Here is a 27,109-nt window from a genome sequence, read left to right on the forward strand (position 1 = left end):
AGGTAACCAGAGGTAAAATAAATCTGTTTGTGCCTCTTAAAAGTAAATGCCTGAACCCACGCATTGCACCTGTGATAGCTCGTTCCACCAGACCATTGTGGCCACATTACCCAGCCCCAGGAGTGTGCTGTAACGGATGATGTGCTTAGCTTACAAAATTAGTCACGGTGGAAAAAATGCGAGTCTATTAAATGGTCAAGTAGAAGCAAGCTTCTGACGCAGAGATTATGCTATTCTCATGTCAGCAGGATGTAAAGACTCTTCTAGGCATCAGAGGCTGGATGTGAAGCCATTTTGATTTTTCACAAATTCCGCAAATCCACTGTGAAGTGTGAAGTTGCCGGATAATTCTATTATTACTGTTATTATTAATATCATTTTATTCATACTGCTGCTGTAACACAAGTGCTTGAACATCATTTAGTGCCTTTTGGTCACTATAGAAGTAGTTTACCAAGAACAGGTTCTTTCCCTGTCTACGGAATCCTTTTCATGTTAATATCAAACACCAGCAATTACTCGTAGATTACATTAAAACTAAAGTAATTGACGAAGACGTTACTTGGTAACAAAAACGCTCTGCCTTTCTTCATTTACTTTCGCCTAGAAATGGCTATCGAGTACTGACAAACCAAAAGGCAAGAGATCTTACTGCCTTCCGATATACGTTGCTGTTAGTTCTTCCACATGATTTGGTCGACATGACCTGTTTCAAGTAGTGTATGACAGTGTTTTAGAAAATCTATTGTTTCCCTTTGCAATAAACGGAAGTATTTTCATTCTAAGCTGTCCAAGTACATAATTTTCGCAATATTAGTGCAAATTTAATATTCGCTTCTATAATGTATAAAAGTATTTCACAGTCGCAAAACTCGCATCCGAAACGTTGACCTTACACTTAGTCGCTGACCATAAATTCTAGCTCAGAGTGACACCAGTTTAAATAACCTAATGTAGCGAAGACTGTTTGCCAGTGCTCTTTCTCAGCGGAAAATACGCAATTGACTCATTTGGCTCCATAAGTACACTGCAACAGTAATTTCTGTGTGAAATTTGTCAGTAAGCTTTCGCCTTCCAACCGGCAAAATACGGAAGAGTACGGCCGGTAAACAATTCACAAACCACGATTTAGTGCCGATAAGACGATTTCTTTAAACATTGTCGAAGCTGAGGGAATTTAGTTTCTGCTTAAATCGTCTTAAGCAGCAACGTTCACAGATATCTCAAATAGGAAAAAGCTGAATATCCAGGTACGAAGGTTGTAAAACAAACTTCCCGCAGTTTGTGTCAGGTTGATCTTTTCGTCTGGTAACACTGCTTAAGTATTTTGTCTAAGAGGTATCACAAGTAGTATCCCTGTAGCTGTGGGAATCATTGGTTGAAAACGAGTTTAACACCAATGGGTACAGTGCTGCTATATTTTCACAATTATTATCAACCTAAGTCTGAGTTCATCCACAAACTGAGGCGTATTTATAATATTGAAGCTAGACTGTGTATCCTTGTCTTTCTTGAGTGGTCATTGGAAGGCGTTTACATACACGTATACAATACTATGAATACTTCGAACGCTATGGTTAACGTTGCTCTCATAAACTACTTTTTTTTTTAAATTCTTCTGGGTCTTAAGCGTGCAATATGTGTAGTAGATACAGTCTCAGACCAAAAAATTGACCGCCGAGTCGTTCACGTAAGGTGGACAATACAGTCATGCTCCTCTCAGAATTCTGTGTCTGGCAATATGCTCGATCTAGCAACATGTAGACTGCGGCACTTCCCAGAGGAAGTCTTGACTCCAGTCTTAGTACATTACTCTTGACTACGACCGCAGTCTTGAGGTTAATCGCGAGACCAGCTAATATGATATTGTAGATTCGCTTGAATTACACTCATAGCTTCAGCACCGAGAGGAAAGGGGCGATAAAAATTTTGTCGATATGTGCTTTCGGTCGCCAGACGTCATATTAGCTGGTCTCGCGTTTGACCTCAAGACTACGGTCGTGTTCCATCAGCGGTATGAATAAAATGATAGTAATAATAACAGTAATAATCGAATTATCCGGCAACTTCACACTTCACAGTGGATTTTCTAGAACTAAGAAATTTGCTGAATTTGTGAAAAATCAAAATGGCTTCACATCCAGCCTCTGATGCCTAGAAGAGTCTTTACATCCTGCTGACATGAGAATAGCATAATCTCTGCGTCAGAAGCTTGCTTCTACTTGACCATTTAATAGACTCGCATTTTTTCCACCGTGACTAATTTTGTAAGCTAAGCACATCATCCGTTACAGCACACTCCTGGGGCTGGGTAATGTGGCCACAATGGTCTGGTGGAACGAGCTATCACAGGTGCAATGCGTGGGTTCAGGCATTTACTTTTAAGAGGCACAAACAGATTTATTTTACCTCTGGTTACCTCAAGAGAAAGACGTTATAATCCAGAATCCGCATTAAACATCACGTTCCTTCATTACCAACTGGGCAGAGCCGGTTTACGTTGGGAAATGACACAGCGGAAGTCATGGTAAAAAGAAATACAGTCGCCAGTAAGCTTACTTACATTAGAAAATTTTATTTTATTTGATGAACCGATAGCCATTTAAAGGGACAGGGCTCTTATTTTACTTATACTTGATTGAACTAGAGACGTTTAAAAATTTGGTGCTGGACTGTGATTCGAATTCGTATCTCCTCTTTCGAGGATCTGAATCTCTCGGAACAGTATAGTTCAGTCATTTCGTTCCTTTTCCCAAGACTGCAATCTTCTCTAGGTCTCCTCCAAAGGTAAGTATGTGGGTCTGAAACCTGATCCAGTACAAAAATATTCATAATTTCATTTCTAGCTTTATCAAGTGCACAACCACCTGCTAGTGAAAATTAACGCGCAATTTCAATGTCTGTTCATGTGTTGCCAACAATCGCAACAGGTGTCGTTATTTCTGGTCAAACACGCACACATCTTACTGTCCATGAGTAAGCAACTGATATTTAAGCTATATTCGTGGATGCACGGTATGTGTGCAGTTCGATTGTCGCTTAGGCACAAAAGTTTGTATCCTTATTTTAGATTCAGACACCTAGCGGCTCGTAAGAAAAACCGATACGTAACATTTGATTTTTCTTAGTTAACAATCGGATTACGTGTTGGGTTCGTATCTCCGTCACAGAACTTCACATCATGCACTTCATCTTTAAATGCATGCACACTTTGTTACTTCAGAATGGAGGTATATCAGACATCTTTCGTGGTTAGATAACAGGGATGAAAGGGTTTTGATAGGAGTCACGGTTTATTACAAAAATTGTCGTCTTTTATTTTCAAGTTTAGATTTGGTTACTGGTATTGGCTAAAATTTCGGTAATTCATGACTCTTCATGGCTAATCATCAATATGATGTGATTAGATTAGATTAGATTACATTAGATTAACTCTTGTTCCATAGATCATGAATACGACATTTCGTAATGATGTGGAACGTGTCATTTTAATGAAAGATTTCTTTAAATACCATGATTCAATTCCTTTACAACAATTTTTTACACTCTCTCTCATTGCTTTTTATTTCTCTCTCTCTCTCTCTCTCTCTCCCTCTCTCTCTCTCTCTCTCTCTCTCTCTCTCTCTCTCACTCACACACACACACACACACACACACACACACATTCTTTTTTATTTTTATTTGTATGTTGTGCTCGACTATCGGCGAGGCACGAAAACGCCTGTGAATGACTTTCTTAGTTTTGAGTGCACTTACGAAAGAAATATAAAAACAACAATGAGAGTTACTGATTTATGATGCTCAGTTTGCAGTCAGTTCTGAGTATTATTAGTAACTGCGCTCCAGTCCCTAAACCTAGTTACATAAAGCGAATCAGACGCATTACGTATTCCAGGCCGTAGCAGCCGCGACTTGGAGACACCAGCTATGGTCACTTCCCAGACCGCTGTAGGATCACATCGGTTCGTCTTCTTCCTGCTGGTACTGTAACTGAGATTTGGCAACAAGGCAACGTATGTTTGGCAACTCTGTGATCGACGAGTTACTTCCTGGTGTGCACGGAATTAAGCCTCAAAGTTCACTTGAATTTACCTGTCATTTCCATTGAATAATCTGAGTTATTATAGCTTGAAGGGTAACAAAAGATTGAAAATTTACGGTTTTCAGCCCAGGAAAGTCGTTGCAGGTGGAAATCGCAACTAATCTCGACCTTTAAATAGCGGTTTACGAGTTCTAGTTACTATTGCCGTCGTAATAGGAAGCTGAGACCCATACCTCCTCGCCAGCTCTGTGGTAACGTGCTGACCTGTGAAACAGCGTCTGTTGCGGTTTGCAGTTCCAGTCTCACTGACTGAAATGTTTTTATCCCTTCTGTGAAAGAGCTACAAGCAGTCAGATCAAACATCAATAAGGAAATCGCAAGAAAATGCTTTCAGCTCATAGTGCAATGTTGAAAAACTTACAATGCTGCACAACAGGTAACGCCTCTTTCCGCTGCTGACAAGCGAATTTAGGGTTTCTAGGAATACGTAACTATATTTATGAAATGCCACATTTGCATACCTCTTGAGTATGACACAGCATACCAATTAAACACAGACCCAATCAAAATCTAAGTGAGTAGTATTTTACTAATTCGTGTCGATAGAGGCATGCTTGTGTACAGATACTTTCGTCGTAAGGTTATCATGGTTAGTTTTATTTCATTTCTTATAATACAGTGCACAATTTTCGTAAGGTTTCCTTTAGTGTTGTTAAAACAATAGTAAACATGAGAGATAAATTAATCATCAACGATATATGCGAATTCTCTGATGTTACCTATGACAGTCTGACAATGCACATGCAGTTTATTGATTATATGCATGTAGAAAATTTGCTCTGAGTTAAAGCTAACAATCAAAGTTTGAAGAAGAATAAAATATCACTACCACACGATGGCTAATGTAGAAAATACTTTTCTGACATATTATGGTACGATGCGCTCTCCCTGCACATCTTCGAGATGCATCTGCTGCCTGCTGTCTATTAAACCTGAATAGAACAAAATGTCACAGTAGTTAGGCCTTTTTCCACATGCGACTACTTTGGGTTGAGAAGTGAAGGGAATTATGTTCAAAGATCCATTAGATTGATAACTTCAGCAGAGAGCAGAATTGCGTTTTAAAAAATGTAGCACTGAATGTATTCGAACTCGCGATATCTTATCTATGCTACAAGCTGACACGTAGCTACAACAGCTCCAGAGCTCGGCAACTATTCCTCCAGAACTTTTGGATTCCACAGCACTGTGAGATTATGCATATGGCCAGGTCTTGACTTCTGAGAGACAAACAGTTACAGCTTTTCTTTTGGACTGAACGACGTTTTCTAGTAACAGATAGCGCAATAGAATAGCTCAAGTGGAAAGGAACACTTCCTATTTAAACTTCTGCATCCTACAATGTTGGCAGTTGTGTGTAGGTGGCAGTAACGTGATTTTATTTCTGTGATTACAAAATAGTCGAATGTATGCACTGGGTAGCCGAGGCAACTAGTTCATGGTGATTCGGTCAACCAAGTAAATGAATTTACTGAACGTGCTGCAAATTACTACAGGGAGCCTGTGTGTCAGAATTCTCATCCAGTGTGGCGCAACTGCGTTACGATAGAAAAATGACTCGCAGAGAAGAGGATTTCGTGGTCTGTTGGACCGATGGTAGGTTGTTATACCTATGGTCTGGGTTCGATTCCCACTTCTGTCAATGATTTTAGATAGGGAGAGACAGATTCCATTCTCTCCTGGCTACACCAAGTGAAGGAGATATAATGGCTGCGTGGTCTGAAAATTCACATTAAAGATGATATTCCTTCTTTACCAAGTAGACGGTAGGTTGAACCACAATAAAGTCTGGAGTGGCGACATGCAGAAACTCTATCACCAGTAACCTTTCTTATACTAGTTATTTATTTCAAGTGACGACACAGACGCTATGTATGGTCACAGGACACTTATTCCATCTCTTATTTGAGCTTCTGTATGTCGATAAAATTGGTTCTGAACTGGGAATGCAACTCAGACCGCCCTTAACGCGGAATTTGATCCCTTCGTGGCAATACAGCTCGGCTACAATTTGTTGTTTGTTCAAAACTGCAGATTCCTCAACACCTTCACATATTATGCGTGAATGGGATCGAATCCTGGCCCGGCACTAAAGATTTAATTATGTATTATCAAGCTCTAGCATGAAAACACCTATCTGCTGGTGGATAATAATTTTGATTTTTAATGTATTTTCATTCGCTGTCAACACTAACGATATCCGACGTTTTTAACTCCCAGTGAGACACAGAACTATTTGCGAGATGACTGTAAGTTCAAGATGCTATTCTGAGCAGCTGGTGGAGAAAAATTCGGTAGCTGACGTCTCTTTGTGTGTAGTCAACAACGATATGTGTGGGGCTCTATTCCCAGTGAGCGCTGAACTCTTCGTCATATTATTTCAGTTCAAACATGCTCACATGTCACTGCTGGTGCAACAAACCCATATTTAACGTTAGTTTTCTCTAGAATATAACAGCGATAGGTGCCGGGTTGGAGTCCTGGGAAGGAAAAAATTAATGTTTCGTCTCGTCATTTCAGTTAAAACATCTAGTTACTGCCGCGAAATTCCGATATGTCACATTTGACTGTGCTTCGATAGCAATCCGATTAGGTTCCGGGTTCGAATCTGTAACCAACACACAGCTTTACCTCACGGCATTTCAAGTAAGTTACTTGTGAAGAAGCAATATTTAACGTCTCTCGTAGTTCGTTAACAGGGACAATAGATGCTGGGTAGGAATTCGCGTCTGTTAAAAATGTTTGCTTTATGCAATTTAAAGTTGATATTTGCTAACTGATACTGTCTAAAATCGAGGTATATCACTCTCCGTATGCCTAATCAGGAATGACTGTTAGTTTCCGTCAGTCACTAAATCTTTGCTTAGTCTGCATGAGCTGGGTTTGAATCCATATGCAGAACAAGACGGTTCGTCGTGTCATTTAATGTTCATACATATTCTCAACTAGCTGCTCGTGAATAACTTAAATTTTTAATGTCATTTTGTGTTAAATAGTTCAAATGGTTCAAATGGCTCTGAGCACTATGGGACTTAACTTCTAAGGTCATCAGTCCCCTAGAAGTTAGAACTACTTAAACCTAACTAACCTAAGGACATCACACACATCCATGCCCGAGGCAGGATTCGAACCTGCGACCGTAGCGGTCACGCGGTTCCAGACTGAAGCGCCTAGAACCGCACGGCCACATCGGCCGGCCCCCGCCATCTGGTATCAATGCATTACCTTATAATCCATTATATATAATCATTTTCATAGTACACTTGATATTATAGATGAGTAGGGCACAAGACAGGACATAGATAATGTCCGTTTGACGTCAACAGTGTGTAACATTTTACTTTTTTTGAATGTTCCTCTCCAATAATTTTTAGATTAGTTACAATAAGCTTACGCTGCAAGAGAATTCGCTTGTATTTTTCAATATGTGGTCTGTTGTCGGTTTGAAGGCCTTCCATAACATCGGCAACGTAGTGCAACTCCACCGAGAGCTGTCTGGAGTAGGGTGGAGATAGCAATATGAAAGTTGCGAGCTGTCGAAGACGATCTTCATATTCCTAATGCGATTAGGACATCGTATACTCTTGACGACGTTTAGCACCTGTGCGGTCAGTCACCCAATTTCAGAATTCATTTTGAGTAATCCTGCTAAATTCCCAAAATATTGTCTTTTTATATTGATGAGTAATATGGATAGCCGTCACGTTCATGTGCCGTCTACAACGCAAATTTAATGTTACTATCCTAGGAACTAATCTGCAATACGTTTTGTATTTCATAATTGGAACTATCTGCATTAACCGTCATCAGAGCAATGTCAGGGAACAGAATGCAGCAGTGCCTACTTGAGGACCTGCTTGAGTCGTGTTCTAAGGAAAGGGTAGTTGCTGGTTCACATTATATTACACTGGCGAGAAGTACCGACTTTTCCTTTTCTCTTCAAACATCCAGAACTAAATTCAGTAACTAAATGCTAAGAATATATTTGCATTGTGCCAACTCAAAGATCAATAGATGTGGATATAGATATAGATTTTTATATTTAAAGCCATTCTCGTTCTGCGTTGGAATAAACATCATTCATTATTTGCTTGTTCTTGTTACGATTGTTATTGTCATTCTCTCACTCGCAAGAGTCTTATGCTGATGCAGTATGAATAAATTATGCCATTGGATACAAAGCGGTTTAGTTTTGAGACCTAACCCACGAGGGGGGGAAGGCACAGTGGTCTGCTTCAGGAATTCCAAGCAATAAAACACAAAAAACAACCCAGGAAGGGTTCGAAGAGCTACTTTCACGCAGAGACATGCATTTGGAATCTGTTCATCGTTACGGGGTCAAACAAGAGGGTAACATTACTGAAACAATGATCGGGCTACTTAGTATATAATAGAGCATACAGATTTCAAGGAGGAAACGTATGAAGACGCAGACTTCCTCGTTATCAATATGTGCCGCATATCTTTCGTGTTAACGAAAGTAAATTCCCGCTTTACCTCTTCTTACGTGTCAAATGAAATGAATGCCATGAGGAATAGAATATTTGTTGACTGCGTCTCTTCTTGCTTCCATCCTTACCAACATATTTCTTCATTCTCGTGGTAATCATGACATTCTATGTGCATGCTGCAAACGATTGCAAGTGGACAAATTCGACATCGAGGGGTGGAAAGCGTTTGGTATCTTACATTATATTCAATTCGAATAAGCTTCCGGCGTATTTTTACTTCGTTTGTATTTTTAGATGATTATGAACGTTACGGAAATTTATCTCACATGCTTTATGTTGAATGAGAAACATTGAATGATCCGTTTTGCTTTCCCTACGATGAAATGATATAATGTCGGCGTCAACAGCCTTCTTCCACGCCGGAAGCTGAAACTTGTATCATTCTGGATTAATGATAATTGAATGTCTCATATGTATACATAGCCCACAAGGCGACGTCAGAAACCATCAGGGGAGAACGCCGCATAAAAACCAAACGTGCGCGCGCGTCTCCACTCTGAAGAACCGTATCGGAGAATCACGGCAAGCATTTCGCTGAAGAGCTGCCTCGTCAGAGAGCCGAGAAATGGCAGCGTCGTAGCAAGTATTTGTCAACACTCTGATAGTGCATTTACTTCCGGGTGTAGGTCGGCGTTACCTCGCTAAATTCACTTGACATTCGTTTCCCACATCGAAGACTCGTACGATATAATCCACTGCAAGATGACACAATTAGAAAGTATATTTAATTTCTGGACTCCAAGAACGGCGTTCTTCACATAAGTAACACCTGTTTGTGTGTGCATTCGGGAGGACGACGGTGCAATCCCGCGCCCGGCCATCCTGATTTAGGTTTTCAATGATTTCCCTAAATCGCTTCAGGCAAATGCCGGGATGGTTCCTTAGGAAGGGCACGGCCGATATCCTTCCCCATCCTTCCCTAATCCGAGCTTGTGCTCCGTCTCTAATGACATCGTTGTCGACGGGACGTTAAAACAGTAATCTCCACCTCCTCTGTTTGTGTGTTTAAGGTTGTGTTTTGAGGCTCAGGCAACATCGCAGTGACTATAGTCCGCCTCTGGCCGCCAGTGTGTCGTTAGCTCAGAGGTTCCCTTGTGCGTTGCAGTGCTTGTACTATAAGTTCGAATCACGGTAGAAGCCGCTGACTACAACCTTTTATTTTCCATTTTAATTAATGGAGTTGCAAACTGCTAGTAAAAATTTCTTATGCGAAATCTGAAGAATGCCTTTAAACATCAATCTTCGTCCGATTTCGACTTAGTAAATTAAGTTAATATCATGGATTTCTGCTTTGCAAATTCCAAGGTGCTTCACTATAAAATAGGTCCTGAAAAGATTCAAACCGACTGTCAACGATATAAATTTGAGCTTTGTTCGTCATATAGGTCTAACATGTCAGAAGGTTGTTTATGAAGTGCACATGTTCATTAATATAGTTCCCATCTTCTAAATTTTTGCAATAGCATTTAACTGTAGACGTTTTCTAACAACGGCGTTAGCAATTCCTTTCCGTTCTCTGAAACCTTCAAAACGACACATTTTTCTGGTTTAAATCTGATGACCTTAACTATCACTTCCGATCAACAATAAATACTTCATGAACCCATACATGGAACTCCAAATGTGCAGTGTGCCTGCACTGCTACAGAGCATGCATTGCAAGGTATTCACACAGTTTATCGCATAGACTTACCATAAGGAATGAAACAAGAACTGTAATACACTATACACCACAGACGCTCACTCTGGCTTGACGAAACAATCCAAACATTGACCAAAAGTTGCACAATTAATTAAGTTTGAAAGGAAAAGAAACGAGGTATGAAGCATTTATAAATTCATCGAATGTAGTGAGGTGGTTTAATTTCGTCCCAGTCTATAAAATTAATTTCGGGCCATACTCAGCTCGTGCCGATTACCCGCCTACTAATCAAGGCGTCTGTCTCCGTTGCTTTTGAGCGTGAATGCAAATTGTAGAAATTTTCTGTGGAGCAACATTTAATAATAAAGCGTTTTAAATCATCAAAAGCGATGAGCGGTAGCAGGCGCTTTCGATAAAGAACGGGGGAGTGCAGCGCCGCTGCTGTCGCCACGGCCGCTGCCAGTAGCCAGCAAATGAATCCCGGAGCTTTGCCGCATACGGCGTCCAGAGGAGGACAGTCTGCAGGAAATCTGCCGCAAAATCGTTACTAGATAAAATTTTGATATCGGTGTGTCACAAAGCGAAATAGATTGAATCTGCGCTACCATTACATTCACGTCTTCAGCATTCAGACAGAAGAGGCTATAAAAATATTTTATGCCAGCTGCTCTCGATCCACTGACATGATGAACAGAAACAACGCACGCTACCGCTAGACCACAGGCGTAATCAGCCTAGAGTCTCTCTATCTTGGGACAAGTTTTCCTCCAGGAAGTGCCGCAGTCTACAGTGTTGCCAGATTGTACAGATAACCGGACTTAGAGAATTAGCGAGTTGGCCAGTTTCTTTGTCCCATGTCGCGATCGGCGCGGACTTAGCCTCTGAAGCGGCCGGCCGCCGGTCGAGTTTTATGTCAAAGAGTGTACATGAATCAAGAGGTAACAGTAAGAGTGGAAGATTAAGAACGAAATGCTCGAATGAAAATGGGTGGAAGAGAGGCATGCAGTCTTTCGCCCCTACTGTTCAATCTGTACATCGAAGAAGTAATGATGAAAGTAAAAGGAAGGTTCAGCATTGGATTTAAAATTCAAGGTGAAAGGATATCAATGATACGATACGCTGATGACATTGCTGTTCTGAGTGAAAGTAAAGTATTACATGATCTGCTAAACAGATTGAACAATCTAATGAGTAGAGAATATGGATTGAGAGTAAATCGAAGAAAGACGAACGTATGAGTAGTAGCAGAAATGAGAACAGTGAGAAACATATCATCAGAATTGGGGAAGCAAACGTTGTTAAAGAATTCAGCTAGCTAGACAGCAAAACGACCAATGTTGTATGGAGCAAGGAGAAGACGGAAAGCAGACATCGTAGGCAGAGAAGGCGTTTCAGGCCAAGAAAAGTTTACTAGTTTCAAACATAGCCCTCAAATTTAGAAAGAAATGTCTGAGAATGTATGTTTGGAGCACAGCATTGTATGGTAGTGAAAACTAAGATCTGAGGAGGTTTTCCGCAGAATTGGCGATGTAAGGAATATATGGAAAACAATGACAAGACGGAGGGCGAGGATGATAGCACATCTGTTAAGACACTGGGGAATAGCTTTCATGTTACTAGAGGGAGCTGAAAGTAAAAACTATAGAGGAAGACAGAGACTGGAATATATGTAGCAAATACTTGAGGTCGCAGATTGTAAGCGCTACTCCAAAATGGCACATAGGTAGATTGGCACAGGCTTAGGAGTTCGTAGTGGGCCTCATCAAACTAGGCAGGAGAGTGACAAGAAGAAAAAAAAATCATCTGTATGACCGCTTTTAGAACTAAGCTGTTAACAGCTTGTTTTATGTTTCTGTGGTCATAGCCGTTAACTTAATCTACAAGGTGGCTAAAAAAACTAAATGAATGGGTATTATGAAATAAAGAACATAAAACTTAATAAGGGTTCACTAGTCCACCCACAAAGTAATCAGTCATAGCTGTAAAACATTTATGGCAACATTCTTCATCATTTTGTCACAGAACGAAATAACAGATGGAAGTCTGTGCCATGCTGTTTGCACAGGATTGAGCAACTGCCACTGAAGACTGAATAATCACAAATGATCGATTGTTCAATGACGCATGCGAAAAAACTCCAAGGTAAATGCAAACCCCATGAGTTATCATGGTAAGTAAAATCAACTGTTAACAACAGAAATAACAAGAAGTTGTCCAAGTATTGCACGCACAGTACAGTAACTTCGTTCAATGAGGCGCTAGTTGCGCAAGAGAACGGAGATACTGAGCAACAGCGCGAGTTCGTGGAAGCTGCCGACCAAGGCCGAAGGTTGTCGAACGCAGTCGATTTAAGCTGACAACAGCGCCACGCAAGGCCACGCGCTCCCGTGTGTGTAGTGCACTGGTGGGGAGATAGCACACAACCTGGCGAGTTGCCATTGGCTGTTGACTGCATCGTAACAAGATCATCCGGATTCTTGCGGGGTGAGTACACTCGCACTTCCGCTACAGGTAGTTTGGAGATGTGAGCAACGATACGTATTTGATACAGGCCTCATACAGCATAGAAACAGGTATAAGAAATTAGTAATTCTGATGAAGAACGTCTTTTATGACGTTGGAAGACTTCTGAGCTTCTTGCTGGCAAAATGGTGTAGTAAACAGCTGAAACATGAAGTTTATACGTGCTCTGCTTATTGCAAAAAATTATATACGAATGTGTGGTGTCTGTTGTTTCTGACATGTTTGAAAGAACAGAAATCCCAAGGAATCTGCAGCTGTGATACTGTGATACATTAGACATAAATTGAATGTTTCTCCCCATTCCACCTTCAATTTACATATACTGCAGAAATGTACTTCTACACAAAAAGGAACGTCTAATTTCATCCTGTGTAGTGATCCATAAAATTCTGACTTTTAATCATACATTTGACTTACTATACGTCCGAATAAGATTTTATTTCCTTATGAATTCCATCTCTGTGACAAAGCAGCTATTCCCGTGTGTGTTTACCGAGCGAGGTGGCGCAGTGGTTAGCATACTGGACTCGCATTCGGCCATCCTGATTTAGGTTTTCTGTGATTTTCCTAAATCGCTCCAGCAAACGCCGGGACAGTTCCTCTGAAAGGGCACGGCCGATTTCCTTCCCCATTATTCCCTAATCCGATGACCTCGCTGTCTGATATCATGCCCAAAAACAACCCTAACCCTGTATGTATTTCGCTTTTATTTTATTTTCGATTTAGCCTGAGTAGCTGGATTTTCGCGATCGATTTCACTTGTGGCCTACGCTGCCTTTGTTTGGTATAAGACGTGATGCACAATTCAGAATGCTAAATTTGCAGCACTTGCTCGACTATTTCAAAATTTTTATCTGACATCTTCACATGTCACCTGTTTTTAAGCTAATGCGAATATTATACATTATTAGTGGACACACAAGAAAAGAATTAAATTAAATACAGAGGTTAAGGAGCGGACAGACCACATCCAGAAGATCATGTTTAGACATCTTTGTTATTTCCTTTTTTTTAAATCTGATTTTATTATATTTTATGGCACATGTAGTGATCCTATGAGAGATCAGGAAATTTCAGAAATGGCAGTAACGTTTTGTCTGTTATGCAAGTGACATTATTAAGAAAAAAAACAATATCCAAGTAGCTCCTAATAGACTATGCTAGAAAATAAAGAAGTAGGTACTTTATGTTTAACGTACCAGCAGTGACAGTTTCATTAGAGACAGGGAACAGGCCATCACTGGGAATGGATGAGGAAGGAAATCGGTCCTGTCCCTTCCAAATGAGCCATCTCAGCAATTGTCCTAAGCGGTTTAGGGAAACCAGTGACACCTAACTCAAATGGTTCAAATGGCTCTGAGCACTATGCGACTTAACTTCTGATGTCATCAGTCGCCTAGAACTTAGAACTAATTAAACCTAACTAACCTAAGGACATCACACACATCCATGCCCGAGGCAGGATTCGAACCTGCGACCGTAGCGGTCACGCGGTTCCAGACTGAAGCGCCTTTAACCGCACGGCCACACCGGCCAGCGAAACCTAACTCAAGATGAGTAGATGGGGATTTCAACTACAGTAGCTTACTACTGCGCCACCTCAGTCGGAGAGAACATAAATACTTAATATCGTTCACTTCGAAATTTGTAATTGGGGTTCTTTACGATGGAAGGTGGAGCTACCAAAAACCGATGTATGTTATTGCCTTTTTATGCACAAAAGGGTGTATACAAAGCGATACGGCACCCAGAAATTTAAGGATGATATACATGAAGGGATTGACAATGTCTCCACAAAATCATACGAGGATAATAAAAGTGTAAGTCAAGCACCTGTAACCACTCATGAGGGACCATATAAAATAGGATTGCTGTTTCTCACACAAAAAGGTGCAAGAAACCTCGAAAGACAGACTCCTTACGACTGTGACAAATATGAGGTTTATTATAAAAACAAAATTTACAAATGAGTACGCAATAGTGGAAAGTGAATTCAAATCATTTGGTGGTTAAATATGGAGGATGTAAGGTTTCGTCACTCTAGAAAGCAATATGTCACACAATGCCGATTGAGTCCAGCCAGGCGATGTGAGCTTCCTTTGACAGAAGAAATCCACTACCGTAAAAAATTAGATATGTTTATCATGTAGGTACGTACAATTTCATCTTTTAGCTCTGGTTGTTTTGCCTTTAACTAAATATATTTCGTCTACTCGTAGTAGGCATCACCAGTGGCCTATAACATAAAGCAAATTATTTAGTTGCAGCTATTACGTCTTAATTCATGTATTTCTGGACTATTGCAGATATATTATTAATTAAAACACACACACACACACACACACACACACACACACACACACACAGGCGTAATATTCTACGACATGTGTTATTATTTACAGAAATCGGTTTTCTGCTGTTACATCATCATCAGCTACAAAAATAAATATGTGGTGCAATGAAATTTTGTAGGATCAAACATTATAAACTAGTGCTTCTACGGAGTATCTTCATTTTCAGTGTAAATGCGATGTAAATTTTGTGTGTGTGTGTGGGGGGGGGGGGGGGGGATGGATCATCAGTCTTCTGACTGGTTTGATGCGGCTCGCCACGAATTCCTGTCCTGTGCTAACCTCTTCTTCTCAGAGTAGCACTTGCCGCCTACGTCCTCAATTATTTGCTGGATGAATACCAACCTCTGTCTCCCTTTAGCGTTTTTTCCCTCTATTGTTCCCTCTAGTACCATGGAAATCATTCCCTCATCTCTTAACAGATGTCCTATCATTCTGTCCCTTCTCCATATCATTGTTTTCCACATATTTCATTCCTCTCCGATTCTGCGCAGAACCTCCGCATTCCTTACGTTATCAGTCCACCTAATTTTCAACATTCGTCTGCAACACCACATCTCAAATGCTTCATTCACTTCTGTTGCGGTTTTCCCACAGTCCATCCTTCACTACCATACAATGCGGTACTCCACACGTACGTTCTCAGAAATTTCTTTCTTAAATTAAGGCCTATATTTGATACTAGTAGACCTCTATTGGCCAGGAATGCCCATTTTTGCCACAGCTAGTCTACTTTTGATGTCCTCCTTGCTCCGTCCGTCATAGGTTATTTTACTGCGTAGGTAGCTGAATTCCTTAACTCCATCTACTTCGTAACCATCAATCCTTATATTAAGTTTCTCGCTGTTCTCATTTCTGCTATTTCTCATTGCTCTCGTCTTTCTTCGATTTACTCTAAATCCATATTCTCTACTCATTAGATTGTTCTTTCCGTTTAGCAGATCATGTAATACTTCACTTTCACTCAGAACAGCAATGTCATCCGCGAATCGTATCGTTGATATCCCTTCACCTTGAATTTTAATTCCAATCCTGAACTTTTCTTTTACTTTCATCATTGCTTCTTCAACGTACAAATTGAACAGCAGGGGCGAAAGACTACATTCCTGTCTTACACCCGTTTTAAACCGAGCACTTCGTTCTTGGTCGTCCACTCTTATTAATCCCTTCTTGGTTCTTGCACATAATGTATATTACCCGTCTCTCCCTATAGCTAACCCCTGTTTTTATCAGAATTTCGAGCATTTTGCACCATTTTACATTGCCAAAGGCTTTTCCCAGGTCGACAAATCCTATGAACGTGTCCTGATTTCAAGATAGATCAACTTCCTTCCTTTATGGACTTGATGTAATACTTCACGTTGTATCTTGTAACGTTGACCTTCTATATACAGGTGGTCTGAGGAATAGAGTCTCTGTTTTTAAGTTTCCGACTTCCGTGGTGTTCCTTCAAGTGGGTGAATATTGCCCTGCCAGAACGATACATAGTGAATTTGCCACTATTACCAGTAACTTTATAGTACCCGGTGATCAAAAAGTCAGTATAAATTGGAAAATTAATAAACCACGGAATAATGTAGATAGAGAGGTAAAATTTGACACACATGCTTGTAATGACATGGCGTTTTATTAGAACCAAAAAAAGTTCACAAAATGTCCGACAGATGGCGATGGACAGCAAAACGTCAGTGACTGCGCATGACAATCGTGTATAAAAGGAGCTGTAATGAGAGAGAGAATCAGATGCGCCAGCAGTCGCAGCATGTTGACGTTACTTGAAAAGGCGCTTTTAATTAAGCTGTGTTATCAGAATGGGGAATGTGCTAGTTCAGCGTTACGATTCTATCGCCATAGGAAGTGAATTCGAACGGGTAAAGGTCCGTTGACAAATGCAGCTGTGGCGAGAATGATTTCGAAGTTCGAAGCCACGGGTTGTTCAGACGATAGACCCCGTAGTGGCCGATTGAGCACAAGGCGTAATGTTGCTGGGACAGTTCAGAAACAAATGGAGACTGTAGCGGGTTCGTCTACGCACGGGGAAGTCAGCGCTCGTGCAGTCGCACGTCGCACCGGCATTCCATACATTGCTGTTTGGTTGGCACTTAGGTGTCTCCTCCGATGCTATCCGTACTAAATCCATCACCATCATGAACTGTCACCTGGCGATATAGTCAAGCGGAGGGCATTTGCGGTGTGGGCGTTTCAGAAGGTGGCGGAAGATGACGATTGGTTGATTAACGTGTTGTGGACCGACGAAGCTCATTTCACGCTCCGAGGGTCTGTCAAGGCCCACAACTGCAGAATTTGGGCTATCGAAAATCCTATAACTGTCATGGAAACTCCATTGCACGACGAGAATGTCACGGTATGGGTTGGATTTACCACATCTACCGTTATCGGGCCTTTTTTCTTCGAGGAAATGCGTGATTCTGCTTTTGTAACTGCTAACGTGACGGGTAAGAGGTACGCCGATATGTTACAGAATCGCATCATCCCCAGCCTGGGTGATAAACACCTGCTAGAACGTACGATGTTTATGCAGGATGGCGCTCCACCCCGTATTGCTAGATGGGTGAAAGATCTCTTACGCGCGTCGTTTGTTGATGATCGTGTGCTCAGCCGCCACTTTCGTCACACTTGGCCTCCCAGGTCCCCAGACCTCAGTCCGCGTGATTATTGGCTTTGGTGTTACCTGAAGTCGCAAGTGTATCGTGATCGACCGACATCTCTAGGGATGCTGAAAGACAACATCCGACGCCAATGCCTCACCATAACTCTGGACATGCTTTACAATGCTGTTTACAACATTATTCCTCGACTACAGCTATTGTTGAGAAATGATGGTGGACATATTGAGCATTTCCTGTAAAGAACATCATCTTTGCTTTGTCTTACTTTGTTATGGTAATTATTACTATTCTAATCAGATGAAGCGCCATCTGTCGGACATTTTTTGAACTTTTGTATTTTTTTGCTTCTAATAAAACCCCATGTCATTCCAAGCATGTGTGTCAATTTGTACCACTCTATCTACATTATTCCGTGATTTATTCAGTTTTCAAATTTATACTGACTTTTTGATCACCCGTTATATTCTACTCTTGCATATATCTTCCTGTCATGTCACAGCTTTTCAATTCTTTTGGATTGTGGTGTTTGGCTTGACTATGCTCATGCTGTGTTTTTTGAGGATGTTACTAATTTTGCTTGTGAGTTGGTTGTGGTATCTTCTGACGTGCCATTTTAATGAACAAAATTCATCTCCTCACTGCGATACAAACAGACATGGCCATCTTATGCCAAAATAATAAAAGAAAAAGTATAGTGACGTTGTGGTCCTCAGTCCTGAGACTCGTTTGATGCAGCTCTCCATGCTACCCTATCCTGTGCAATTTTCTTCATCTCCCAGTACTTACTGCAACCTATATCCTTCTGAGTCTGCTTAGAGTATTCATCTCTTGGTCTCCCTCTATGATTTGTACCCTCCACGCTGCCCTCCAATGATAAATATGTGATCCCTTGATGCCTCAGAAAATGTCCTATCAACTGGTCCCTTCTTCTTGTCAAGTTGTGCCACAAACTCCTCTTCTCCCCAATTCTATTCCACACCTCCGCATTAGTTATGTGATCTACCCATCTAATCCTCAACATTCTTCTGCAGCACCAAATATCGAAAGCTTCTATTCTCTTCTTGTAAAAACTATTTACCGTCCACCTTTCACTTCCATACATGGCTACACTCAATACAAATACTTTCAGAAACGACTTCCTGACACTTAAATCTATACTCGATGTTAACAAATATCTCTTCGTCCGAAACGCTTTCCTTGCCATTGTCAGTCTACATTTTATATCCTCTCCACTTCAACCATCATCAGTTATTTTGCTCCCCAAATAGCAAAACTCCTGTGCCACTTTGTCTCATTTCCTAATCTAATTCCATTAGCATCACCCGACTTAATTCGACTACATTCCATTATCCTCGTTTTGCTTTTGTTGATATTCATCTTATATCCTTTCAAGACACTGTCCATTCCGTTCAACTGCTGTTCCAAGTCCTTTGCTGTCTCTGATAGAATTACAATGTCATCAGCGAACCCCAAAGTTTTTATTTCTTCTCCATGGATTTTAATTCCTACTCGGAATTTTTCTTTTGTTTCCATTACTGCTTGCTCAATATACAGATTGAATAACATCGGGGAGAGGCTACAACCCTGTCTCACTCCCTTCCCAACCACTGCTTCCCTTTCGTGCCCCTCGACTCTTATAACTGCCATCTGGTTTCTGTACAAATTGTAAATAGCACTTCGCTCCCTGTATTTTACCCCTGCCTCCTTTAGGATTTGAAAGAGAGTATTCCAGTCAACAGCTTTCTCTAAGTCTACAAATGCTAGAAACGTAGGTTTGCCTTTCCTTAATCTTTCTTCTAAGGTAAGTCGTAAGGTTACTATTGCCTCACGTGTTCCAACGTTTCTACGGAATCCAAACTAATCTTCCCCGAGGTCGGCTTCGACCAGTTTTTCCATTCGTCTGTAAAGAACTCGCGTTAGTATTTTGCAGCTGTGACTTATTAAACTGATTGTTCGGTAATTTTCACATATGTCAACACTTGCTTTCTTTGGGATTGTAACTGTTATATTCTTCTTGAAGTCTGAAGGCATTTCTCCTGTATCATACAACTTTCTCACCAGATGGTAGAGTTTTGACAGAACTGGCTCGCCCAAGGCCGTCAGTAGTTCTAATTGAATGTTGTCTACTCCCGGGGCCTTGTTTCGACTCAGGTGTTTTAGTGCTCTGTCAAACTCTTCACGCAGTATCGAATCTCCCATTTCATCTTCATCTACATCCTCTTCCATTTCCATAATATTGTCCTCAAGTACATCGCCTTTGTATAGACCCTCTATATACACCATCAAACTTTCTGCTTTCCCTTCTTTGCTCAGAACTGGGTTTCCATCTGAGCTCTTGATATTCATGCAAGTGGTTCTCTTTTCTCCAGGTGATTACTAATATCGTATTCTGAAGCAACTGAATGACGTAATACATCGGAAGGGATATGAACTTCAGAAAAAAATGAAAAAAATGAACCTTCATCAGTTCTGGTGTTCTCTTAGAACAAATTCATTTATTAACTTCAGTGGTTGCGCGGGATGAGTCATATTTTTTGAATACACTAAAATGCTTGGAGCTGCGTTGTGTGTTGTCATTTAGACTTAGGAAGACAGTACCAGGAAAATTCACGATCTTCCTGAAACGACCAGTACGGCTGAAGGATAATTGTCGCATATAACCAATTGCGTAACTGTAGTATGAGCTAGGCAATTGAGTAGGAATGTCATTATACACAGTGTCCACAGCGCGGAAGACAGGAAGACAGAGAAAGAGAAACAGTGGTGGAGAGAGAGAGAGATAAATGATAAAAGTAAATGTCGAGTGACAAGGGCCTCCCGTAGGGTAGACCCTTCACCGGGTGCAAGTTTTTCGTTGTCACGCCACTTCGGTGGCTTGCGCGTCGATGGGGGATGAAGTGATGATGATTAGAACAACATAACACCCAGTCCCTGAGTGGAGAAAAATCTACGACCCAGCCATTCGAACACGGGCCCTTAGGACTGACAGTCTGTCGCGCTGACCACTCAGCTTCCGGGAGCGGACAGAGAGATAGAGAGAGAGAGAGAGAGAGAGAGAGAGAGAGAGAGAGAGAGAATTATACGCACAAATCGTGTACTAGGCACATACCGCTGGTGGCGCTTGCGTCGATGTTCGCAGTTTATTTGCTGATTTTCAGTACAGTGGAAACTTTATGAGAACCATACAGAGATGTTTTGTGCACATTCTGGGATTGGTTTTTGTGAGCTGAGTTAGCATTACGACGAAACACTATTGCGTCTTAAGCTGCTAGGCTACTATATTTTCAGCCTGACTTCAGTTGTGTAGCTCGTTACTTCAAAATTCAACAGGTAACGCCCTCAAGTTCCATAGTGTAACAGCATAGGAAGTATTTACGAAGTTTCCAGAAGATGACCATTCAGGACAACAGTCTTCTGCGTACCAGACTGCATACGTGTAGGTAACTGTTCATCCCTATCCACACGGATACTCTGCAAATCACACTTAAGTGTCTGGCAGAGAGTTCATCGAACTACCTTCACAATAATTTACTTTTATTCCAGTCTCGAACAGTGCGGAAAAAAACTAACACCTATACCTTTCCGTCCGATCTCTGATTTCCCTTATTCTGTTATGATGATGTTTCTCCCTATGTAGGTCGGCCGCAACAACATATTTTCGCATTCTTAAGAGAAAGTTGATTGAAACTTCGTGAGAAGATTCCGCCGCAACGAAAAAGGCCTTTCTTGTATTATGTCAGCGACACTCTCTCACTTGTTTCGCGGCAGTGCTGCTCTTCTTTGAACTTTCTCGATGTACTCCTTTTACGTCTCTGGTAAGGATCCCAGACGACGCAGCAGTACTCCAAAGGAGGACGAACAAGCGTAGTGTAGGCAGTCTCTTTAGTAGATCTGTTACATTTTCTAAGTGTTCTACCAATAAAACACAGTCTTTGGTTTGCCAATCCCATAAAATTTTCTATGAGTTCTTTCCAATGTAAATTATTCTTAATTGTAGTCCTAGGTATTTAGCTGAATTTACGGCCTTTAAATTTGTTTGATTTATGGTGTAACCGAAGTCAAACGAATAACTTTTAGCACTCATGTAGATGACCTCACACTTTTCATTATTTAGGGCCAATTGTCAGTTTTAGCACCAAACAGATATATTTTGTAAATCACTTTGCAATCGGTTTTGATCATCTGATGACATTATTAGACGATAAACGACTTCATTTTCAAACAACCTAAGACGGCTGCTCCCCTAAATCATTTACATAGATAAGGAACGGCAGAGGGCTTACGCCGTAAATCACTTCTGATTTACTCGATGACTCTCCGTCAGTTACTACGAACCGTGACCTCTCTGAAAGTAATTCAAGAATCCAGTCACAGAACTGAAACGATATTCTACAAGCAAACAATTTTACTACAACTCGCTTGTGTGGTACAGTGTCGAGAGCCTTCTGTAAATCTAGAAATACGGAATCAGTTTGGATTCCTTTGTCAACAGAACGCAACACTTCGTTTGGGTAAAGAGCTTGTAATGTTTCACAAGAACAAAGTTCTCTCAATCCTTGTTGATCGTGTGTCAATAGACCGTTCTCTTCGAGGTAATTCATAATGTTCAAACACAATATATGTTCCAAAACCCTACTGCATATCGACGTTAATGATATGGGCCTTAATTTAGTGGATTAGTGTTTTAAGTATGGCGCTATTGCATCAGCATACTCTGAAAGGAATCTAATTGTTATACAGTCTGGGCCGGATGACTTTCTTTCATTAAGTGATTTAAGTTGCTTCATTACTCCTAGGATATGTACTCCTAAGTTACCCTTGTTGCTAGCTGTTCTTGATTCTATTCCTTGGATATTTACGTTGTCTTCTTTGATGAAGGAATCACGGAAGGCTATGTTTAGTAACTCTGCTTGGGCAACACTGTCCATTGCCATCACACATAAAAGACATTGATCGTGTCTTGCCGCTAGCATACTTCACATACGACAAGAATCTCTTCGGATTTTCTGCCACGTTTCGAGAGAAAGTTTAGCTGTGGTCTATACTTACACTGTTAATCTGTAAGGAGAGGAGATGGTCTCTCAGAAGGCGTCAAGTGAATTTTTATCTGCTTTTTTGTATAGGTATACTTTTCGCTTATTTTTGAAATAATGAGGGTTAAAATATTCAACCTCGCTACGACAACCCTGTGTTCGCTAGTCCCTGAATCCGTTTTGATGCTCGTTATTAGCTCAAGATTATTTGTTTTTTAGAGGCCAAGTGTGTTTTCGCAACCGTTTACTATTAGCTAGGGCTCTGAAAATACTTTTCAGAGAATGTGCTTAGCACAGTTTCGGATGATGTTTTGTTCGTACCCCCGGATTTAAGCACGTATTTTCGCCAACATATTGAGGGTAAATTAACGTCACCGCAAACTATAATTGTATGTGTCGGGTACTTGCATGAAATTAAACTCAAATTTTCTTTGAACCTTTCAGCAATTGTACCATCTGAGTTGGGAGGTCGGTAAGAGAATCCAATTGTTACTTTATTCCGGTTGCCAAGAATGCCCTCTGCCCTTAGTAACTCACAGAAACTATCTGCTTCAATTCCGCTACAAGATAAACTGCTTCTAACAGCAACATCACACCTCCGCCAACCTTGTTTAGCCTATCCTTTCTGAACACTGTTAGATTATCTCCAGCTTTATTCAGTTTTCTGTGTCTATAACGACTTGAGAACTAGTGCTTCCTGTTAGCGCTTGGAGCTCTGGTGCTTCACCAACACAGCTACAACGATTTACAACTGTTATGCCCATAGTTCCTGGATCTACGTTCTTCCTGTGTTCCACTTACAATTTTTGAGACTGAAGTCCTTACTGTGTTTCCCCAGAGGCTCTAATCTAAATAACCGCCCAGTCCACGTCACATGCCCTGTAACCCGTGTAGCCGCCCCTTGCGTGTAGTGAACTCCTGACCTATTCAGTAGATCCCGAAATTAGGTACATCGTGAAATTTAAAACTTCCCCGAGGCACAGTTTGTTTCTTGAAATTTCGGGCGAATTGCCTGACTTCTGTATCTTGCTGTCGCGATATTTCGGCGGAATATCGTGGCACCAAACTACAGACATCCGGCAGTTCGCCTAAAATTTCATGTAACAATAAATACCTTGTTTCACTGCCTTTAAATACATGAACGCTTGAGCAAACAAGTGCCGGACGCTGTGGCCGAGAGGTTCTAGGCGCTTCAGTCTGGAACCGCGCGACCGCTACGGTCGCAGGTTCGAATCCTGCCTCGGGCATGGATGTGGCTGATGTCCTTAGGTTGGTTAGGTTTAAGTAGTTCTAAGTTTTAGGGGACTGATGACATCAGATGTTAAGTCCCATAGTGCTCAGAGCCATTTGAACCATTTTTTTTTAGGAAATAAACATGTTTTGTGTTGTTTGACCCTCCCGTCCACCTTGAAACACCGACCAGGATTGTGGTACGGTTAAGATACGAAGCATTTGAATCGTTTTCTATGTTGACGTGAATCATATTCACGGAAGCCGAACCTCTGTTAGAATTTCCATATCTTCCGAAAATCAGCTGAATGACAGAATTAAGTTGGAAGTATTAGCTTTTTGTCAAGACTGTATTATTAGAGACGGAGCGCAACCTCTGAATGGACGAGAATGAGAGACGAAATGATTGCGTGCTATTCAAATTAACCCTTCCCGTAGTCACCTTTAATGGCTTAGGGAATCACCGCGACAGTTTTTGGGGAGTTTTAACCCCTCCTTACCTGTGAGTGTCCATTGCATTAAGCGATGCACAACCAAGGAACTGTGAAAATACCGTCAGGCTGGTTCTGTTCCTACAAACACGGCATGGACGAACAGTTTTCAGTCATTGAACAGTTGATTTCGACGATGGATTTTTTGATACATTCCTTGTCAAAGATGTAGCGTTAATCGTTACTCATCCGTATAAGGGGTATATCTGGCGTAATTGGTGGTGGTTGTGGTTCTCAGTCCGAAGACTGGTTTGATGCAGTTCTGCACGCTGGTCTGTGTTGTCCAAGTCCTTCTTTATCTGCTTAATTGCTGCACCCTACATCAACTTTATGTACTTACTGTGTTCATTCCTTGTTCTCGATCTGCAATTTTACCACACACACTTCTCTTCATTGTCATATCAACTATTTCTTGGTGGCACAGGATGTATCCTATTGACGTATTCCTTCTTTCTGCCAACTGAAGCCATAAAATAATTTTCTCCCCAACATGGTTCAGTATAATCTTAAATATTTTTCTGTAGTACCGCACTGGAATAGGTTCTATTCCCATCTTGTCTGCACTGTTCATCACGCACACATCACTACCGTGTGAAGTTACAATCCAGACAGATAGTTTCAGAACAGACATTTTAAAACTGAAACGGATGCTATATGAACATGTTTCTCATTTCAAGAAAAAAAATTACGTGATACTGAATCTACATGTTATATCGTCTTTACTTCTGTCGTCGATAGTTGTTTTCTGCTAAAATAGCAAATCTGTCTGCTACGCTATTCAGAAGAATTAGGGGAACACGTGTGTCTACATCCGGAATGTTAAATGTATTTAGATACAGATGCTACCTGTGGTCTTTCGGCATAGCCTGAGAGCTTAGCCTTCGATGTTCCAACACTTAAACTCATTCACCATCTATCGGCTGCGCATGCATTGCAGTGTCAGGTGACTCGTCAGAAGGAAGTGAGTACCTGTGTCCCAGTGTTACATAGTGAGGTCCACAGATGGCAGTTGCCATTTTTGTAAGTTGTAGTCAGCTCAGCACATGCAATGCGACACCATACTGCAGCGCAAGTTGGAAGGGCAATCAAATTTGAAGCATGAAGGATGTTGCTGCAGATGTCAGTTTCTCTCCATCAGTCATCCATAGGTTGTGGACACGTTGCAGGGAAATAGATCAGCACACAAGGCGAGTTGGACAAGGTAGCCGACGCATTACAACTCCATGTCAAGACAAATATCTCCCACATCTGGCGACCTCTGCGTTGTGACGCAGTACGGCTGCCGCCAGAGCAGTGCAAGACGATCCCATAAGGTCTACTGGAGCCGCTGTGTCCGATTAGGCTGTACAGAAGTGGTTACGAGAAGGGACCTTATGGCCGAGATGTTGTGTTCGAGTACCCTACTTGGCACGACAGCACCCCACAAGTCGCCTTCAGGTCTGCCGTTCCCAGGTTAAAGGGCAATCTTGTCACTGGTGAAACGTATCCCTCACAGACGAGGCCACATTTCCTCTGAAGCAAGGTGATGGCTTGATTCGTGTGTCAACATGACGTGATTAGGGATGTCTACCAAATATTGTCGAGGAAATCGACAGACGTTTGTGACCTCTGTTGCTTCATCATGGACAGGGGACATCAGCTAGTTAAGTAATTGTCAATAATTCTCCAATAGCCGTGCAACTTAAGATGTTATTTTATTTTATTCTGAAGGCTACCAGTTTCAGCATTTCAGTATGCCATTTCAGGCCCCAGAATCATCTCTTCAAATAAACGAAAATGTCATAAATCCTTAGATGTCGTGAATTCAATATATCCTCTAGTGTTTTATTCGAAGACTTGACATTTTCGTTTATTTGGAGAGATGCATACAAAGGCTGAAGATGGCATAGTGAAATGCTGAAACTGGTAGCCTTCAAAATAAAATAAAATAACATCTTAAGTACCACGGCTGTTGGAGAATTATTGACACTGGCTATGACGTTTGTGATGGTGTGAGGAGGCATTAATATTGACAGCCGTGCGGATCTGATGGTTGTCCATGGTCGCCCTACTTCCAGGCAGCAAATCGAACAGATCCTGTTGGGCCATGTGGTGGCTCCTGCGTACGGTGGTGACCCTTGATTCCGTCTTATGCACTGTAACGCCAGGACCCATGTGGCGGGTGTCACCGGGTACATCTTGCAGAGGCTGGTCATTGAAGTAATGGAATCGCCAACGGTGAGTCCTGACCTAAAGCCTATCGAGCATGTGTGTGACATGATTGACAGATGTGTTCGTGTCGTTCCACAACAGCACCTTCAAGAGCTCTGAAGGGCTCTGACTTAAGAGTGGTAACGGATGCCACAGGGGGACCTATGTAGACATTTATGCAGCTTTCCACGTTACTGAAGCTCTCAGAGTACAGTGAAAAGCAACCAGGATGACGGGATGAGTGTTTACTGCGACCTTGTTTCGCCACCTGTCAGATATTTCTTTTCTTGTTATATGAAAGGAGGATTTGATGATTTTTCAAAATGGTTCAAATGGCTCTGAGCAGTACGGGACTTAACTTCTAAGGTTATCAGTCACCTAGAACTTAGAACTATTTAAACCTAAC

General features: G+C 41.3%; 1 protein-coding gene across 1 annotated transcript in view; it reads left to right on the forward strand.

Annotated features, from left to right (window-relative positions):
* LOC126162141 (uncharacterized) overlaps window positions 1-27,109 on the forward strand; it is a 96,999-nt gene that overhangs the window by 56,596 nt on the left and 13,294 nt on the right. The window lies entirely within an intron of this gene.

Source organism: Schistocerca cancellata, chromosome 2 (assembly GCF_023864275.1).
Source record: "Schistocerca cancellata isolate TAMUIC-IGC-003103 chromosome 2, iqSchCanc2.1, whole genome shotgun sequence".
Taxonomy (NCBI): domain Eukaryota; kingdom Metazoa; phylum Arthropoda; class Insecta; order Orthoptera; family Acrididae; genus Schistocerca; species Schistocerca cancellata.